This window comes from Macaca fascicularis, chromosome 6 (assembly GCF_037993035.2).
Source record: "Macaca fascicularis isolate 582-1 chromosome 6, T2T-MFA8v1.1".
NCBI classification, from domain to species: domain Eukaryota; kingdom Metazoa; phylum Chordata; class Mammalia; order Primates; family Cercopithecidae; genus Macaca; species Macaca fascicularis.
The window spans coordinates 96,601,963-96,622,357 of record NC_088380.1 but is presented as its reverse complement, the minus strand read 5'-3'; the positions used below and the strand labels follow the sequence as shown (position 1 = coordinate 96,622,357).

Below are 20,395 nucleotides of genomic sequence, written 5' to 3'. Positions count from 1 at the left end.
AGCTAACGTTTTAATAATAGAAACCATTAGTCACTATACATATAAAAGAAATGATCAGAAAACAGGGTACAAAATATGATGGAATCATTGTTTTCTTCACCCCCAAAAACCCTCTATGTTTTAGAGAAAAACTTCTAAAAATAAGGTCCATATAACATCTCCTCCCCTGCTCATTTACCTGGATCGCTGATGTAGGTGAATATTGCTTATTTTGCAGAAGAAGAGATAAGGAAAATATTCTCCAACTTGTTTGAGGGATAAAGCTGGTACTTTGAGAAGTAGATTTGTATGTTGCTTTGCAACATTCAATGGCCTAAAAGAATGTAGTGTCCTGAAGTACTTTCTCTACTTGACTAACTTAAGTACTAGGAAAATTTGTCTTCATTTGTATCCGTACTCTGAGAGTGGGATGTGTTGGGTACCAATTTTCCAGGCTGCTATTTTCGGAACATATGGGCAAAGCTGAAATATATGAACATATGTATGTATGTTTGTGTACGTATACAAGCATGTATATTTGTATAAGCAACCACATTTTTATTCTCCCCCTCATCCTCCCGCCCTCTTCTACATTTGGAAGATATTTGAAATACGGAACATGTGTTTGGTGGGCAGGCAGTTGTATTATTTTATAATGATCCACAATCGTGTATGTGTATGTGTGTATTTCCCTTAACAAATCTGCAAGCAATTAATGTATTCTGTAGCTAAAAATTATTCCTTAGGAATTATTCCCATTTTCTTTGTGAGAATGCATTATATGTCCTTCCATGAGGGCAGAGATCATATGTTATAAACTTGTTAAGAAGATTTGAGTTTAAATTATTGCATATGCACCAGTCGAATAAGAATTTGCCAGAATTTAAAAACATACAAATGTTAATAATTATGATAACTGACAGTATTATTTTAAGACATTCAGTGTAAAAGTACAGACTGTAAAAATGAATTTTGTGAATAAGCACGTGTCTGTAAGGTATCGTCTATGAGTAGAGTAAAGAGAGTCTGTGATGTGAATTCTTCCACAGGCAGACATTTTTTGTTTGACAAATTTTGGTGTAATTAACAATTTTCTTAACCTTTTAAATACTCAGTTATAATATGTAATATCTCACAGTGTATCCAAATATCAATAGGTATAAAATTACACAATTTACCCTTCTCTAGTAATGTGTGCGTTCTTCAAAATGATCCATAGTTTACCATGCCTTCCTTTTCCTATTTCATTTCTCGGTTCTTTGCTTTTAAAACAAATACATTAAAATGGCTAAAAATATGGTTTATTTTTGTAATTTTAAGTTTGGATGGTTCATTTAAAGTCTCCGTTTTTTTAAAAAAAAGACATATGTTATCATTAACCATTTTAGAATATAGAAATATATTATAAAAAACAGATTACATTAAAAAGAACAACATTTTACTCTACTTATTAGAAGTAGAGTAAATTTACAACTACTTATTAGAAGCTGTTCATATTATGTGTTCATTTAAACATTTTATGGCATTGTAGATATCTTATATGATGTAAACATTTTACTCTCTGAACTAGGGCTCTTAATGTTTGAAAATGCTGAGGGAATAGATTTCTGGCTTAATCTCTGACGTAATAATGTTCACAGTACCTCACTTTTCATTCAGAATATAGCCATTTTCCAAATATGAACTATGACATATAATGCAGTATGTATAGTGTATATGCCTGCTTCAAAGAATAACAGCCATTTGTTTCTCATATATTTTGGAGAACAAGGTGAAGAAATAAAAATAAACATGCAGTGTAGTCCTTCACTCAGCATATCTCTCTGCATGCTGAAGGTGTTTAGGTGAAGCTATTTTACTCAAAGACCCCTTTCCCTTTCAATAGGTAAACATATTCTTGATCAGGATTTACCCAAACTCAATTATTGTTTTATCCTTTGAAAACATTAACCTGCATCTTTTAAGAACAGCAATCAGAACAAGATTAGTATATTTTTAATGCAGAAATAGCATACATGTCAGCCTGTTACCCAATTTCTATGGTTCCTATCACAGTTCTCTTATTACAGGCTCACAAGCACTGTTTTCCTAAAAGCACCTTTCAAGTCCCCTGCCTTTCACTGAAATGTGGCTGCTACCGTGTACTTATTTTAAAAATGGCTTGACAGAATTGCTAATGTTCTCATTCCTTCAGGATATTTCCTAATACTTGTAGCCTTTTCATGTTTCTAATTAGGCCAGTAATGGTCCCTGAAGTTAAACCAATTAAAATTATTTACTGTGACACACAGTGTGGAGATAATTATCTGATATCTGAATCCAACTTCTGCTTACTTCGCAACATTACTTAATAGAAAACAGAGAAACTGATGCCCATGCTTTCATTTTACTTGTCTACCAAATGTGTTTGCCCTATAGCAAACTGTTTAAATAAAGCATTAAAATCTTTGTGGTGCTAATCAAAATGTTTAAAATCCACTCACACTCCCTTTATAGTTCTGAAAAGCATATAAAAACTCCTACACATTACCTTTTACATTACAGTTGCTGACCAATGTAGTATTATAGCCACATTATATAGAAATAATGCAGCTTCTGCATTTTCTACCAGCCTTACTTTTCTCTATTCCTCCACTCGTTTTATCTAATTATTATTTTTTCTTTTTAGCATTTCTCTTTTTCTTTGCTTTGCTTTTTTTCTTTGTTTTGTTTTTCCATGCTTTGTTTCAGATTACGTGATTCACTATAAGGATATAAGGGGCACAAAATGAATGCACTTTGAAATATATGTTTCATGTGAACAGGAGGTAATTCTGTATCGTCTAAACAGTTATTATAGCATCAAACAAGTGAAGATTATAATCATTTTATTCTTTGCATAGGGTTGGGGGTTCTGGAAGCTTGAAGGTTTACAAAGAAGATTTTAATCGACAGCAGAAGTTTTAGCAAAAGTTTAGTTCATATTTCATGTAAAGCAAAATCCCGCTAGGAAAAAAAAAAAAAAAACAGAGGGAGCAAGTAAATCATGTCATAAAGCAATGCTTTTCATTAAAAGTTGGCTGCCATCATGTAGGGAATTTGGATAAACGTAAAGATTGAGCCTGTAAGTTAGGCTTGCATATGCTGTAGTTAAATGCCAAAGTGCAGTCTCATAAAGAATTATAGCTTAGACACTTTGAGAACATTTAGCCCATAATCCCAATGCAAATTATTCTAAGAGAAAATTGAGTTTCATGCCAAAATGCTACCTTGAGACTGGCAATGTACAGTTGGACATTTAGCCTGATCTTAGAATGGATTCCTTTACTGTTTCCTGCTTTTTTTTTTTCAAATATTCATGAACATCAGTACAGTTACAGTACAGACAATTTTCCAAGTCACTATGTGCCTAACTGGAGGCCCCTGGCAGTTTATAATAACTTCAATTTTGAGAAACAAACTGCAACAGGGAGAATTTGGGCATGCCATTCAATTCAGAACCATAGCCCAGGAGCTTGGTTTTCGGGAATTTCCAGTTCAGGCTTTGGATCCTGTTTGAGAATTCCGGCTTATGAGGGATAATCTGAGATGCCCAGTAATTTTCCCCTGCAGGTAGTAAGGGAAATGTTTGCCTGTATACTCATATGCTTGAAAAGGCATGAGGTCAGTGGAGTGCCAGGAAAAGTACTAGACACTGTTTAGAGAGACCTTGAGACCACTCAAATGTGGGATGAAATTCTTTGTACAAGCTCTCCTACCTCTAGCACTGCATTTAATCTTAGAAGAACTAATTAGCTTTTGGTGGTTTATGATTAAAAAACTCTGTGTTTCTTTTTCTCCTATACCGTGTATTTTGCACACACTTTCATTAGCACAACAAGCTTATTGCATTCTAATTATTTGTCTATGTCGGTGATATTGTTTGGATTTGTGTCCCCACCCAAATCTTAAGTGGAATTGGAGGAGGGGTCTAGTGGGAGGTGACTGAATCATGGGGGCCAATTTTCCCCTTCCTGCTCTTGTTATAGTGAGTGAGTTCTCACGAGATCTGATGGTTCAAAAGTGTGTGGCACTTCCCCCTTGGCTTCCTCTTTCTCCTGTTCCATCATGATAATACGTGCTTGGTTCCCTTTTACCTTCTGCCGTAACTGTAAGTTTCTTGAGGCCTCTCAGTCATGCTTCCTGTTAAGCCTGAAGAACTTTGAGTCAATTAAACCTTTTTTCTTCATAAATTACGCAGTCTCAGGTAGTTCTTTATAGCAGTGTGAGAACGGGCTAATACAGTTGGTAAATAACTCTTAAATTTAACCACAGTCAAAAGCATTTCTTCACAATTAGTGATTTTTGGAACAGATGAGGGTATGGGTAATTAATTTTAAAAACAGTTAAAAGATCAGCAAAAGATGGATACTCCAACTATTTTTACTAATCTAAACTTTGCTATCTTTTAAATTTTTATGTGTGCACAACATTTTATGTTAGTTTATTTGATACCATATGTACAGTAGCAATATTATCTTTGTTTTCTCAACTATTTCAGGATTGTGGTCCAAGTAGCCATGCATTAGAAAGCATTTACCACAGATAAGTTTACATAATAAATATTCAATTGTTAAATTTTATATATAATTCAAGAGCTATGGATTTTGTGCTGTGAATACAAGTGCTTAGGAATAAATGGGATGCAGGAATAAATAAAAATGACTCAGTCCCTCTCCTCAGTGTTAAAGTCTTAGAGAAAGAGAAGAGACAATAAGCATATTAATAAATAAGATTATATCAGGCACAGATAAATGCAAAGAAAAAGACAAAGCAGGATAGTGAAGTAGTTACCAATGATAGGAGTTGATATTTCATTCGCTATGGCGGTTGGTGCTAAACTATAAGAGAAAGTTATGTGCCAAAGTCTGGAGAACAGAATGCACTTGGATTGTCTGGGTAGTATGGCTAGAGGGGAAAGAGACAGAGGCAAGACAAAGGATTTGAGTTTAGAGATATAGGCAATATCCAGATCAAAATGTACTTATGGATTACGCTAAGGCCTTGAAATCTTATAGTGACGTTAGGCTGCAATTGGAAGCCACTAGAGGATTTTAAGCATGGAAGTGAAACAATCTGAATTTACTTTTAGAGAAAATGTGAAGCTCATAAAGGTTAAGTAATACATAGCCTTTCAATGTTGAGCAAAATGATGAAAATTACCGAGTGAAAAGTTTTAATGTTTGAAAAAGAAAATGACTGCAATAGATTACTTAATAATTTAAAAAAGCAACTACATCTTTGTACCAATAACTGTATTAGTTTGCTAGGGCTGCCATAATACACGAGGTGCCTTAAACAACAGAAAGTTATTGTTGTACAATTCTGAAGGTTAGAAGTCTGAAATCAAGGTGTTGGCAGGTTTGGTTCTGCTATGGACTGAAAAATTGTATCCACACCAAAAGCATATGTTGAAGCCATAACGCCTCATGTGATGGTATTGGAGGTGGGCCTTTGGGAGGTAATTAGGTTTAGATGAGATTGTAAGGGTGAAACCCTCATGGTAGAATTGGTGTCTTTATGAGAAATGCCACAGACCAGACAGAACTTGCTCTCTCTCCACCATAGTAGGACACAGTGAAAAGGTGACTGTAAGACAGGAAGAGGGCAGTCGCCAAAACCTAATCATACTGGAAACCTGATCTTGAACTTCTCCAAAACTGTGAGGATTGCATTTCTATATGGTATTTTGTTATAGCAGCCAGAGCAGACTAAAACTGATCCCTTCTGAGAGCTATAAGGGAAGAATCTGTTCCAGGCCTCTCTCCTTGGCTTGTAGATGGCCATCTTTATTTTCACATGGACTTCTCCTTATAAACATGCCTGGGTCCAAATTTCCCCTTTTTTATAGGACAACAGTCCTATTGGAGTTGGGGCTCACTCCACTTCAGTATGAACTCATCTTAACTGATTACATTTGCAACAACTTTATTTCCAAATAAGGTCCTACTTGGAGGTACTGAAGATTAATACTCCATCCTATGAATTTGCGGGGCGGGGATGCAATTCAATCCATAACAATAAGTGTTTTATTAAACAAGCTGAAATTATTAAAGTATAAATCGCAAAAAAAAAAAAAAAAAAGAATTCTATGTTAACAACCCTTTAAAGTTACTCTGCAGAATATTTCTTCCTTTCTGCCTAGATGAAATCTTGATCAGATTCTCTAATCTGGCTTTTTTTTTTTTTTTTTTTTTTTTTTTTTGCTAGTTCATGTGATTTATCATCTCAAGAATAGCATTATTTTAAAAATTAAAGCTTCTACCTCGTGGCATAATTGCATAATTTCTTATACGTGCAATGTAAAATTTCTTCCTTCTTACCTTATTATCTCTTTAAGTGAGGAAGCCTAGAGGATTTTACTCTGATTATACTCTCCTAGGAGCAGGAGAGTATAGTCAGACATTCTGTCTTTTCTAGCTCCGACTCCTACTCCCCGCTTCGTTGCCTGATTTCTGATCCCTTCAGTGTTTTACCAAGGTGGGGAGAGTGATTTAGGGGAAAAGGTCTTATTAGAGACCACAATTGTGTACCAGGTTAGGGAAATATTTAAAGCTGGCTTTGATCTTTTGGGCTACTTTTGTCAGTTAAAAAACAAAGTTATTGGAACTTCACTCTGCAAAACCATGGTAAAGGGAAATGGGGGTGATTTACTCTCTTAGGACACTGGCACTCAGCCCCTATGTGGTTTCTATCCGGACCATTTTTGTCGAGGCCATTTCCCCTTTAAATGGCTGTCTTGAGCAGAGTCCTATTTCAGATGGCTCTAGGCTTTTATGTTAGTTCATTCTTGTGTTGTTGTAAAGGAATACCTGAGGTTTGGTAATTTGTAATGAAAAGAGGTTTTATATTGGCTCTTGGTTCTGCAGGCTTCATGTGAAGCATAGTGCTGGCATCTGTTACTGGTGAGGGCCTCAGGAAGCTTACATTCATGGCAGAAGGCAGAGGGGAAGACGGGGCATCACATGGCAAGAGCGCAAGAAAGATGGGGGAGGAGCCAGGCTTTTTTATTTATTTATTTTTTATTTATTTTTTATTTAACTGACTGACTCTTACATGAAGGAAAAGAGCAAGAAATGCCTTATTAACATGGGGAGGGAACCAACTTCTTCATGGGGGATCTCCCCACCCCTCATAACCCAAACACCTTCCACTACCTCCCACTTCGAACATTGGAAGTTTCACCATCAGATTTGGAGGAAATAAACATCCAACCCATAGCAGCTTTCTCGTGCAGTTAACTTTCTTTCTTTCTTTTCTTGTTTTTTTTTTTTTTTTTTTTTTTTTGAGACAGAGTCTTGCTCTGTCGCCCAGGCTGGAGTGCAGTGGTGCGGTCTCAGCTCACTGCAAGCTCCGCCTCCCACGTTCACACCATTCTCCTCCCTCAGACTCCCTAGTAGCTGGGACTACAGGCGCCCGCCACCCTGCCCGGCTAATTTTTTGTATTTTTAGTAGAGACGGGGTTTCACCATGTTAGCCAGGATGGTCTTGATCTCCTGACCTTGTGATCCGCCCGTCTCGGCCTCCCAAAGTGCTGGGATGACAGGCCTGAGCCACTGCGCCCGGCCTTAGCCAACTTTCAAGGTTCTAGAACCACATGCATGTTTTCTGCCATGTGACACTAGGACAGTTTGCTTCCAATGAATCTCACCCTATGTCAACTAAGAGCCATGTTGCCTTTTTTGTTTTGATTTCCTAGATGGGAGTCAGAGACTAGACTACCACATCCCTAATTCTAGTGATCACACTACCAATTGAGTAACCCTCTTAAAGCTTTCTCTCTGGTTGTTAATTTGGAAGAATGCAACCTCTACAAATTTCTCATGGGGAGGGCTTGGATAGCTATTTAGAAGAGAGGAGGATGGGAAACTTTTACAACATTCTCAGATTTTGTTTTGGAAAAATGTTTTTCTTCCTGGTGCTGTTCGATTTCAACATTTTATTATTTGCTTACAGGTGTTGAATGAAGGATCCTCTCATCACATTTAGGGAGCCCTCCTTTATAGGCCTGGCATGCGTCTTTGGAATACAGATGAGATGACACCAATTCTTTTGTTGTGAGACTTCATGGTCTCACTTGAAATAAAGGAGTCCCATTTTGCCATTTGGTTACTCATGTGACAGTCAAGTTCAGGTTACAGGAGGAAAGGAGTCAGCTAGACTCACACACAGCTAGAAGGTTCATGTAGGTCCTTCTGCCTACATTTGAAGAAGTCACCAATAAGATGACTTGCTGATGTATGTCTATCTGTAATTAATAGAAACATCAGATTTTTTTTGATTCCCTCTAGAGATACACTTACCTCAAATATTCTGATAATACTCTTAGGGGATCTTCTCTAGCACACAGGTCATACATTGCTCCAGATCTTTGTCCATGAGCTTTGGGAAGGCTTAAGGTGATGCAAAATGTCTCTTAACATATTTTTGATGCTCTGCTCACTTGCCCTTTCCTGACTGGCTTCCCATTGGCTGCTGGAGTGCTGGAGCTAATCACTTTCACCTGTGGTCCCCGGAGTCTTGCCTTTGCCTGACCATAGTCAGCTCACTAGAGATGACTGGGAAATTAAACCCTCTACCCAGGGAAAGCCAATAAATACTAGGGTACAAAAGTCTGGCCTTTCTACTTCAAGACCCATAAGCTTGCTGTGTCATTATGCTTCTGGGCTCCTCTTGCTGTTGAAGCCAGTGTTAGACTTTACCTGATACCATAACTTGCTTCACTTCCTTCCCCTTTCCTTTCCCTGTTCCTTCTTCTTACTGAGAGATTTTTTTCCTGAAAACAGCTTTCTTCTGAATGGGGAGATTTTAACCTACTTATTCTGTTTACATAGTAGTTGAATTTTCTAGTTCTCTTTGGATTCAAATGTAATAATGTCTAATTTTCTAAGAATGCATCTATTTCACCAAATTTAATGACCAATATTTTATGATATTCTTCTATGCTATTAATCTCTACTGAAGCTGTAATTATATTTCCTGTTTCACTCTGAAAATTATTTGTACCTATATATTTTCCCTTCATTACAGAGGTTTTTGTGTTTTATTATATTTTTCTAAGAAGTGGTTTTGGCTTTATTAATTAACTTTATTTAGTAGTAGATTTCTATTTCATTAACATATTTTCTTTATTATTTATTTCTTTTCCTTTTTTTTTTTTGCATTTATTCTTACTTTTTCTAACTTCTTACCTGTTTTATTTTCACATTCATTTGTATTAACACAAATAACTTAAGCAAATATGTTTCCATTTCTGAACTGGTTTTTCAGATTCCAACAAATGTTAGGTATAATTTTCTTCTTTTTCATTTCTGAGTATTTTCTAGTTTTCATTATAATTTTCTTTGATACGTAAGTTGTTTTCTTATTTCAATACTAACATATTTTGAGGTCACTGATTTCTTATGTAATATTTTAGTGATCAGAGAATACAAGCTATATGGTATCAATTTTCTCAATTTTCTTTAGAACTGCTATTGGCCTAGTATATGATCAATTCCTATAAATCTTTCCTATATCTTGGGGGTTGAAGTGTATTCTCCAGTTGTTGCTCTTGAAAGAAGTCATTATATTTAGGTTCATTGATCTGTATGGTGTTGTTTCTTTTAGATCTGTTTGAGTGTTTGCCTGTTCAATCTATCACTGAGAGAAATATGTTAATATCCCTCTTTATTGTGTCGGATTTAGCATTTTTTTCCCAACAGTTTTATTGATTTTTGCTTTATATATTTTGAATCTGAATATTAGTTTAACCCTGGTTTAAGAATTATTGTACCATCCTGATTAATTAAAAGTTTTGGGCTGGGTGCGGTGGCTCACGCCTGTAATCCCAGCACTTTGGGAAGACAAGGCAGATGGATCATGAGGTCAGGAGATCGAGACCATCCTGGCTAACACAGTGAAACCCTGTCTCCACTAAAAATACAAAAAATTAGCCAGGTGTGGTGGCGGGTGCCTATAGTCCCAGCTACTAGGGAGGCTGAGGCAGGAGAATGGCGTGAATCTGGGAGGCAGAGCTTGCAGTGAGCCGAGATCCTGCCACTGCACTCCAGCCTGGGTGACAGAGTGAGACTCCGTCTCAAAAAAAAAAAAAAAAAAAAAAGTTTTGACAGTGCATTATTGCTGTCCTTACCACCAATAATGCTTATTTTTCTCAGTTTGTTTTGGCCTTTGATTGGTATACCAAAATCTCACAAATCACCACTAAACATACAGCTATCTTCACTCTCCTTTAGTTGCTATTTGCTTGATATATCTTTTTCCATCTGTTTTGCTTCTTATCTTCTGTAGCCTTATATTTTAGATTTGTCTTTTTTAATAAACATATTTACTTTACTCATTGTGACAAACAATTTTTATGACTTTCCTCAGATAGTAAAATACTGAAATTGGAGTACAGATAAGTCAAGAAAAGACAGTGGTTCTCAGTCCTGCAACATTTGAATAGGTTAACACACCTAGAATGCACTCCATTCTTTCCTTTGCTCTTTTCTTTTGCACTTACTGTTTGTACTTACTGTTCTTTCTTGCCAGAAGTGCTTTTTGATTGTTGTTTTCTTTGTCCTCAGATATGAGCTTAAATATCACTTTCTTAGTCATCTTCTTTGACTACGTTATAGAAAATGGGTTTCCACCTGTGTTCTCTGTCTTAGTATCTCATTTTTCACCACCACCCATTACCTTCTGTATTAATTTCATCTATTCATTCATATAGCATAGTGGACACACTCCAAGTTCCACAAAAACAGGTCTTTTTATCTTTCTTGTTATCCATTATAGTCATAGTACCTAGTAGAGATCTTGACACACAGTAGGCACTCAATAAATATTAGCTAAAAATGAAATAAGTCATATTTAAAGAAAAGATGACTATTTTAAAAAGAAGTCAATATCTTGGGAAATACTGAAAATGAGAATCATAAGCACAGACTGGCAATGCTCCCCTCACCCAAAATTTTCCAGGATACAAGGTCAGTCTAGACAACAGAGACTGAGAATATGGGCCTCAGGCAAATTTATTCTCCCTCTGCCACTTCCTTGCTTTGTGATCCTGAGCAAGTTAATTAACTCATCTGGGCTAGTTTCTTCATTATAAAATAGAGATAATAATAGCACTTCTTACAAGGATTTTTATAAAGATTAAACGAACTAATTCACATAAAGTACTTGAACAGTGGTTGGCACATAGGAAGTATTCCATAAGTCTTAGCTACTAATATTATTAAACTCATTTCTATTGAGAGATGGGTACATTATCATGCTCTACTAGCATGATGATGTTAAAACATTCAATCAATCTAATTCCCACTTGCTTTGATTCCATATTCACAAAAGAATTTCCCAGTGATTGTTTTGCTTCACTTTTTATCTGCAGATAGGGAAAGAACGGTCTGGCCCCTTGCTTCAGATATATGACTGTTAGTTTCACTGTAAATTCACAAAGTAATATTATGAGGAATTGACTCATAAATCTGTCCATAAGGGGAAATTATCTGGGCAGACATCTAAACATAAAATATTCTGGTTCCCTGTGTCAGTTGTTTTTTGTTAACTAATTAATATTAGGCTTTATTCATAGCCACGTGAACTTTAAACATAAATAAATCTGAAGATATTAATCTGCTTTGGAGATGTTGAGAAAAGTAGGTTGAACTACAGATTGGTGACTTTCTGGACAATGAAAGTAACTGTCTTAGGAGAGAGTGGACAGCCTTATCCTAGGCAGAGAGCATATGATCTATTTAAACTGCCATATGCAGAGCTTTTTGCTCATTTTCAATTTTAGAATTTATGCTGTTATCTTCGTTTTATAGATAGTGATCAGAAAAGTAAAATAACTTGCCTAAAGTCTCAAGAGCATAAGTGTCAGCGCCTATACTCACACTGCACTCACCAATAGTAAAAGCTCTTCACTGTATAAAAATAGTTCCAGTAATAGTAAATAGAAGGTTGATCAGAAAAAAAAACTCCCTTTAATGATAAGAAAGTAATTTAAAATCTTTGGTTAATAGTGATGAAAATCAAAAGAACGTTTAGAAATACCCAAGTAGACTGAACAACACGAGTAGGCTGAAATACCAGGATAGAATTCTATAAAAAAGAATAATACATAGTAATATCTACAAAAGGAAAGAACCACGAATATATTTTTAAAATTGTTGAGCAATCTGGAAAACTGTAATAATAATAATGACAAATAAAGCTCAAGGACAGTGATAGAAAAAGTAAATATTTACTTGAATGTGATTTGGAAAGAAAAGCCAACATTATTAAGAAGACTTATATTAAAAGGCTAACACTAAAAATAAATTTGTCTGGGTGCGGTGGCTCATGCCTTTATTCCCAGTACTTTGGGAGGCTGAGGCAGAGGGATTGTTTCGAGTTTAGGAGTTCGAGACCAGCTTGGGCAACATGGAGAAACTTCATCTGTACACACACACACACATACACACACAAATTATCCAGGTTTGGTGGTGCATGCCTGTGGTCCCAACCACTCGTGAGGCTGAGATTGGAGAATCACTTGAGCCCTGGAGGCAGAGGTTGCAGTGAGCCGAGATCACGCCATTGCACTGCAGCCTGGGTGACAGAGCGAGACCCTGTCTCAAAATAAATAAATAAAATAAAATGAAAATAAATGTGAAGAAATTTTTATAGTATCCTTAAGACTTCTTTTTTTTCAGAAGAAGTCAAATTGTCCCTGTTTGCAGATGACATGATTGTATATTTAGAAAACCCCAATGTCTCAGCCCAAAATCTCCTTAAGCTGATAAGCAACTTCAGCAAAGTCTCAGGATACAAAATTAATGTGCAAAAATCACAAGCATTCTTATACACCAGTAACAGACAAACAGAGAGCCAAATCAGGAATGAACTTCCATTCACAATTGCTTCAAAGAGAATAAAATACCTAGGAATCCAACTTACAAGGGATGAAAAGGACCTCTTCAAGGAGAACTACAAACCACTGCTCAGTGAAATCAAAGAGGACACAAACAAATGGAAGAACATACCATGCTCATGGATAGGAAGAATCAATATCGTGAAAATGGCCATACTGCCCAAGGTAATTTATAGATTCAATGCCATCCCCATCAAGCTACCAATGAGTTTCTTCACAGAATTGGAAAAAACTGCTTTAAAGTTCATATGGAACCAAAAAAGAGCCCGCATCTCCAAGACAATCCTAAGTCAAAAGAACAAAGCTGGAGGCATCACGCTACCTGACTTCAAACTATACTACAAGGCTACAGTAACCAAAACAGCATGGTACTGGTACCAAAACAGAGATATAGACCAATGGAACAGAACAGAGTCCTCAGAAATAATACCACACATCTACAGCCATCTGATCTTTGACAAACCTGAGAGAAACAAGAAATGGGGAAAGGATTCCCTATTTAATAAATGGTGCTGGGAAAATTGGCTAGCCATAAGTAGAAAGCTGAAACTGGACCCTTTCCTTACTCCTTATACGAAAATTAATTCAAGATGGATTAGAGACTTAAATGTTAGACCTAATACCATAAAAATCCTAGAGGAAAACCTAGGTAGTACCATTCAGGACATAGGCATGGGCAAAGATTTCATGTCTAAAACACCAAAAGCAACGGCAGCAAAAGCCAAAATTGACAAATGGGATCTCATTAAACTAAAGAGCTTCTGCACAGCAAAAGACACTACCATCAGAGTGAACAGGCAACCTACAGAATGGGAGAAAATTTTTGCAATCTACTCATCTGACAAAGGGCTAATATCCAGAACCTACAAAGAACTCAAACAAATTTACAAGAAAAAAACAAACAACCCCATCAAAAAGTGGGCAAAGGACATGAACAGATATTTCTCAAAAGAAGACATTCATACAGCCAACAGACACATGAAAAAATGCTCATCATCACTGGCCATCAGAGAAATGCAAATCAAAACCACAATGAGATACCATCTCACACCAGTTAGAATGGCAATCATTAAAAAGTCAGGAAACAACAGGTGCTGGAGAGGATGTGGAGAAATAGGAACACTTTTACGCTGTTGGTGGGATTGTAAGCTAGTTCAACCATTATGGAAAACAGTATGGCGATTCCTCAAGGATCTAGAACTAGATGTACCATATGACCCAGCCATCCCATTACTGGGTATATACCCAAAGGATTATAAATTATGCTGCTATAAAGACACATGCACACATATGTTTATTGCAGCACTATTCACAATAGCAAAGACTTGGAATCAACCCAAATGTCCATCAGTGACAGATTGGATTAAGAAAATGTGGCACATATACACCATGGAATACTATGCAGCCATAAAAAAGGATGAGTTTGACTCCTTTGTAGGGACTTGGATGCAGCTGGAATCCATCATTCTTAGCAAACTATCACAAGAACAGAAAACCAAACACCGCATGTTCTCACTCATAGGTGGGAACTGAACAATGAGATCACTCGGACTCAGGAAGGGGAACATCACACACCGGGGCCTATCATGGGGAGGGGGGAGGGGGGAGGGATTGCATTGGGAGTTATACCTGATGTAAATGACGAGTTGATGGGTGCAGCACAGCAACATGGCACAAGTATACATATGTAACAAACCTGCACGTTATGCACATGTACCCTACAACTTAAAGTATAATAATAATAAATAAATTAAAAAAAAAAAAAAAAAAAGACTTCTTTTTTTTCAATTCTACTACTGTTCTGCTTCAGTTTTTTCCTTCACAGCACTATTGCTCTATTGCTGGTTTCCCTTTTTCTCTTCTAGTCACAGATCTTTTAGCACATGCTAGAGGTGCAGTCAAAATAGTCTACCAATATCACCCCCATTAGAAGATCATCTACTCTGCGCATTCCCTTATTTCTCACTACCTATGTCCTTATATTACATTATGTGCTTTAGCAGTTAAGATATTCGTCAAATTTTTCCTTCTGAGCCTATTTGTCTTTCAGTTCTATATGCAATTTTTTAAATGTATCCTATTTTTATATTTTAGTATCTTTTTATAGTTTAAATAGATACTTTAATAGAATTTTCCACAATAGAATTACTGCATTTCATGTAGAATTTTCAGTTTGTTTAAGACTAGATTCTTGGTCCTAATATGGTTAAAGAAATTGAATTATATACAAATGTTAAGGGAAAAAAACCTACCAATACATGCTTAGGTAATTGCCAACGAAGGCAAAATGAAGACCGTAGCAGTAGAAAGAGCATTTTCAAAAATACGGACTGGTACTTAGTTCTAAGACTTTGGGCAAATGTTTTAACAGTTTCTGAATAGCAAAATGGTGTAAACAGTGCGGAATTCATATGTATAATCCCCTAGACATACGAGCATTTTTTGCTTTACAAACAAACATTTTTGAGTAGAGCAAATGTTTCTTACTACTTTTCTGATTTCCATTGTCTTAATCAGATTGTAACTCTTCTATAAAGACACATTTCCCCATAAGAATTCTTCTCTTTTATGAAGTTTTTAGTAAGTGTTCTTTTAAGAGGGTCCTACTCTACTGAGAACAATAGGAAAATGTGAAATTTAGATGGCAGAGATTTAGAAGAAGTAATATATATTGTCTCTAAGATACAGCCTAAGAAACAAAAAGTTCTATTTTCTACCATTATACCAATTAAATGACAAAGACAATCACTAAAATATAGTAATTTTAGATCATATTTCAAAAAGTGTATACACTGTATTAAACCTATTCAGTCTATAAAAGTTTTTAAAATATGAATTCCATAATACTACTAAATGGAATGCATTGCACTGATAAAAGTTATAAAGTTCTGTAGGTAGTCTGTCAATGTAAGCAAATGACAAGTGATTCTAGTCCTAATGTCAGCCTGCTAATCACCACAACTAATCAGACCTGGCATTCTCATGGTTCAGTGGCCAGCAATGGAGTAAATGGCCAGTCCTTGGCATTAAGGAGTTAAATACTCCTTAGTCCACACTTTGAAAAGTTTTGCTCCATGCCCTTTTAGACAATGACTAGCTGTTAAGCTCAAAACTAATTGACATTTCAAAAACTAGTGTTCATCAGTATTAGGAAGACTCTAGGGAAACACTTCCCTGCAGAGACCCTTTTCTTCTTTTGCTTTAAAGCAATAATTTGTAAAATATTACTTTAATTTTAAGTTGTGTTTGGCACATAGTAAACAAACCCGAAAAAAAAAATGTAAACTAAAAGAAATGGAATCCAGGTTGGGTTCCTTATTTCTTACTCTCTTGAATAGAGGTAACTTCTGTTTCCGTGATTTTACTTACCTATAGAAACCAATTCTAATAAGTACAATAATCTTGCTCTTAAATATGGGTCCATAAACTCATACCCATAGAATGTAAGAGTGGGTTCAACTTAATTCCTTACAGTATTACTCTATCACTGCTCTTATCTGCAGATTTACTAGTAGGGCTGTAAGAATGTCAAGTCCTGTAAGATTAATTTAATCTGACTTAAAAATTAGTATTTAGATTCAAAAACAGTTTTTTATGACCAAAATTCCTGCTCACTCCTTCATTTTACACATGTAAGAACTGAGGCCCAAGATCAGAGAAGTAGCTATGGATAGACATGAGTTTTGAAAGTCTACTCTCTCCTTTCCTCAGTGATGAGTATTTGATCAAATGATAGTAATTGTGTGTTTAAAATTCTGGCTTCATTTAGTTGGGGTATGTAAGTAGCAGTAAACCACTATTTTCCTAATATGTAAAATATGTTTAAAGTTTTTTTTTCCATAGACATATTCAGAAGGTAACATGTTTCCTTGCTAGATGCAGATTTGCGTAACCCTTTTAATAAGAACTTGGTGGCATATTGGATTACGTGTGGACTCTGGAGTCTCTGGGCTTATGTCCTTGGTCCTCATGTGATAGCCATGTGTCCTTGCAGCCAAGGTCATCCTGTTGTTTTGTTTTCACATCTGAAAAAAAGGTAGATAATAATAATACTTACCTGATGCTCACTATAAAGCTGAAAGGAAATAGTGTACATAGTCTTGCCGGGCACATAATAAAAGTTTAATAAAGTACTAAAATAGATAAAAAGGTATTTAGATGGCAAGAAGGTCAGCACCAAGTGGAAAAATCAGCTCATATCATGGAACACTGAAGTACTATAATATGCCTCTGAAACCATGGATACATTTGTGGGGGTACTTTTCCTTTTGTGGTAGTTTTATCAAAGAAACTGCATGTGACAATATAGATATGAAGTGATGTGTTCCTTGTTACCTTGCCTTTAAAAAATGAAATAAGTGGTTCCAGAGAGTTCATGGGAAAAAAAAATAATCTGAGAAAGGACCTCATACCTGTGAAGATTTCAAATAGTCACAGTGAGAGCGATGGAAGTCATCACCGACACTTTTTTTTTAACCTTACAGGTTGCATCTCACAAGCTGAGTAACAAATATAATCTTGAAGCCTATAATGATTTGAGGTTGTGGGGAAAGCGATACTGAAGACTTCTGCTTTGGTTGGCACAATGTGCTCATCTTAAAGCCCTCTATGAATTGTCTCTCTTCCTGGGAGTACAAGGCTCTGCATTGACTTAATGTAACCTTGGGGGCTTTGCAATAGATTTTTACACTTAATGACATGCAGTTCAACCAGCTTACAAGAATGTTTGGTTTAGCCACCCAAGCTGAGACAACTTTTCTCCTAAATCGAACTCATTACTAACAAAGGAAGTAGTGTTCTATGGATTTAAGTGTAGCTAAGAGAAACTCAGATTTTCTTCAGCCATTGCTTAAAGATATTTTGCCTGCTGTTTTAAACCCAGTCCTGAAATGATAAAGGTGGAAGAAGGAATAGTGACACGGCCCTTCGTGCTTCTTTTTTCTTAATTCTAGTAATTATACTCTTGTGATTACAAAAGAACAAAAATTGCAAGATGGTGTCCATTCTGTCTTCACATTGAGTTTTTTGAGGCCTGCCCACTGACCTCATCTACCCTGGAGGATCCAGAGTCCAGTGTGCTTGTGTGCCACACAGTAGGAACTCTGTAAATATTTATGGTTTCTGTTCACTTTCTTCATTTATCCTATCCAAGAACATACAGGGTAGATCTGCTTCCCATGTGTGTAATACCAGGAAGGTCAGGAAAGACTGGGAATAGAGGAGGAAGACAGTCTTTCAAGTTGAAAAGCTTACCTAATTCCAAAGTTTTGTGACTTTTGGGTAAACTTGTCTCCTGATGTTTAGGCAATAGGCAAAAACTGGCCAAGAAAGGATTATTTAGGAGGCAGAAAGAGCTGTAGAAAAAGTCCAAAACCAAGAATTAAAGCATAAGACCAAATAGTAAAGAATCGATGGTCTATTGTATGCCACTCTGTGTACATGTATTTAAAAACCATTCAAGTTGAATAAAATTGATTTTGTAAACACAAAAAGTAACTATGTATGTCAAGAATATCCATTGGGTGAAAGCAAATTACAAACATTTCTTGCAAAATATATGGTGTGTATAATATCATAGGTTATTAGAAAGCATGGGACATGGTTTTATATGTACAGGAAAATAATGAATGCCCTGAATGCACCAAATGTTCGATAATGTTTATCCCAATGGAAAGAGTTGATATCTAAGGGAGGAGGGACTTTTTCTTTTTCTTTTTCTTTTTTTTTTTAGATGCAGTCTCTCTCTGTCATCAGGCTGGAGTAGAGCGGTGCAATCTTGGCCCACTGCAACCCCTGCCTCCTGCGTTCAAGCAACTCTTCTGCCTCAGCCTCCCAAGTAGCTGGGATTACAGGTACGCACCACCACGTCCAGCTAATTTTTGTATGTTTAGTAGAGACGGGGTTTCACCATGTTATCCAGGATGGTCTTGATCTCTTGACCTCATGATCTGCCCACTTTGGCCTCCCAATCTGCTGGGATTACAGGCATGAACCACTGTGCCCTGGACTTTTTCTATGGAATGCCTACTTGTAATGTTTGAAACTTAGCAGCAACTATGATTTACACTTCTAATAAGATAGTGGTGAAGAGAACAAACTCTGTATTTGGATTTTTTGGGACCTTCTGATTACTAGCTAGTAGTTAATATCTACATGCTTCTGTTTCCTCAACTGTAAAATGATGATAATAATAATTCTAACCTTGTAGAATTTTGAAGGTTACATGGGATAAAATATATAAAATTTATCCAGTGGTGACTGCAAGGTAGGAATATTCAGTAAATATTCCTTCACTGGCGTACTATTTATTATTAGTAGTATCATTTTTGTTACTAACCAGGAAAAGCAGAAACATTTTAAAAGACTAATAATACATTTGGAAAGGATCTGATTAAAAACATTAATTTTAAAATTACTTTGTGTAACGTCTGTTAGATCTAGGTCTGCATAATCTGTCCCTAGTAAGAGCTTCCCTGACCATTTTTTCAAAGTATGTCCCCTAGTTTTCCATCCCAACATCAGGTTCATTTTCTTCTTTACATGTCTCATTTGATCATTAACTACATATGTGTTTATTTATTTGTTCATCTGCTACCTTCTTTGGGAAAGTGTTAATCCCATCAGGCAGTAACGACATTGCATAGCAACACCATACAGCTCTGTATACTGAGTCTTAATACAGGGTCCAGCCATACTACATAGACCATTAATATTTGGGTCACTTCTCTTTGGCTTCATGTGACATGCACCCAGTTCCAATTTTCAAAAGATAAGGATCTATTGGCTTGGAGAAACCAACCGTGGAAAATATGAGTATAGTAGGCTTCCCTGCAGTCTAGATTCAGGGACCCTGCAGTGTCCATATGTTGTTCCTCTTTCTCTTTACCTCTTTTCACCTTTTGAAGGCTTGTTGTGTTGCAGAGGGCATGATTGCTGACAAGCCTGACACCACATCTCCATAGCCTGTCCAAAGAGAGACAGAGAACTCAACATTAGCCAAGCCTGGGTCACATGTACAATTCTTGGAGGGAGTGGGAGTTTGCAGACTATTACCCCCTGAACCCAAGGAACCCAATGCTGTTAACAGATTTTTTTTTAAAGGAATGCTAGAAAGGGAAAAAATTTACTTTCAATAAAGTCTATTATGTAAGACAGTATAGTTGTTTTCAGACTTTTTAGCTAGAAGTGCATTCAAAGATTTTTCTTAAGAAATAAAATTTAAATATAAATCTTAGGCCACATTTATGTACTTACTCTAAACAAAAGATTTTATTGAGGTGATAGAGATGAACATAAACCATTGATATCGCCAGCCCACTTCTCCTTTGTGGCAGGAGAGCAATTGCTGAATGCAGAAATTCAGACCTAATTGTCGGGGGCCAAGGTGATAGATCACTGGTAACTGGAACTGCTTCCAATGACATGCTAAAAGTCTTCTATACTTCCATCCTTGGGATCCAAGTCATGGAAGCATGCAAGAAAGAAAACTTTACAACT

At 36.3% G+C, this 20,395-nt stretch overlaps 1 long non-coding RNA gene across 10 annotated transcripts in view; it reads left to right on the top strand.

The window, feature by feature from the left end:
- Window positions 1–20,395, top strand: part of LOC123574002 (uncharacterized) — a 144,224-nt gene that overhangs the window by 81,595 nt on the left and 42,234 nt on the right. For 9 of the 10 annotated variants that reach the window (XR_012414572.1, XR_012414574.1, XR_012414571.1 and 6 more), the window contains one exon: window positions 18,653–18,750. This is a non-coding gene — a long non-coding RNA (uncharacterized lncRNA). Of the gene's footprint in view, window positions 1–18,510; window positions 18,751–20,395 lie in introns of those variants that run through there. The other variant, XR_012414570.1, reaches the window with a different exon arrangement.